Genomic DNA, 525 nt, shown 5'->3' with positions numbered 1-525 from the left:
TCTAAACTATTTGTTATTAATATTTTGATATTTTTTTATTTTCACTATTATTGATGATGGGACATTAATAGGGTTTTATGATGTAAGAATCATGGGTATGTAGCTCAGATGGTAGAGCGCTCGCTTTGCATGTAAGAGGTACGGGGATCGATACCCCGCATCTCCAAAAATAAGATTATCTATTATTAAATATATTGTTTCTTTTCAAATTTTTCCTTATTCATGACCTGTTGTGTAGCAATATTTCTTCATTTTCACTATTATTGATGATGAAAATTTAGGGTTTTGTGATGCATAAATTGTGGGGATGTAGCTCAAATGGTAGAGCGCTCGCTTAGCATGCGAGAGGTACGGGGATCGATACCCTGCATCTCCAAAAGAAAGAAATGATTTTTTTCAGTATGATTTAATTTAACATGTTATGTATAAGGTGGGTAGGAGAGAAAAAGAAAAGATACTTATATAAGGAGGACTTCTTCACTTCTTCACAATTGCAATATCTGACCAATGAATATAATGGTCATT

The 525-nt window shown here is 33.0% G+C and overlaps 1 non-coding gene across 1 annotated transcript; it reads left to right on the top strand.

Moving 5' to 3' along the window:
- The first annotated feature begins 303 nt into the window (after positions 1-303).
- On the top strand, positions 304-376 carry TRNAA-AGC. The gene has a single exon. It is a non-coding gene; the product is annotated as a tRNA-Ala (tRNA).
- The last annotated feature ends 149 nt before the right edge of the window (positions 377-525 follow it).

Source organism: Cucurbita maxima, unplaced genomic scaffold (genome assembly GCF_002738345.1).
Source record: "Cucurbita maxima cultivar Rimu unplaced genomic scaffold, Cmax_1.0 Cma_Scf00393, whole genome shotgun sequence".
Lineage (NCBI taxonomy): Eukaryota > Viridiplantae > Streptophyta > Magnoliopsida > Cucurbitales > Cucurbitaceae > Cucurbita > Cucurbita maxima.
Note: the sequence above shows the minus strand (reverse complement) of the source record. Positions and strands in the feature narration are given on the sequence as shown.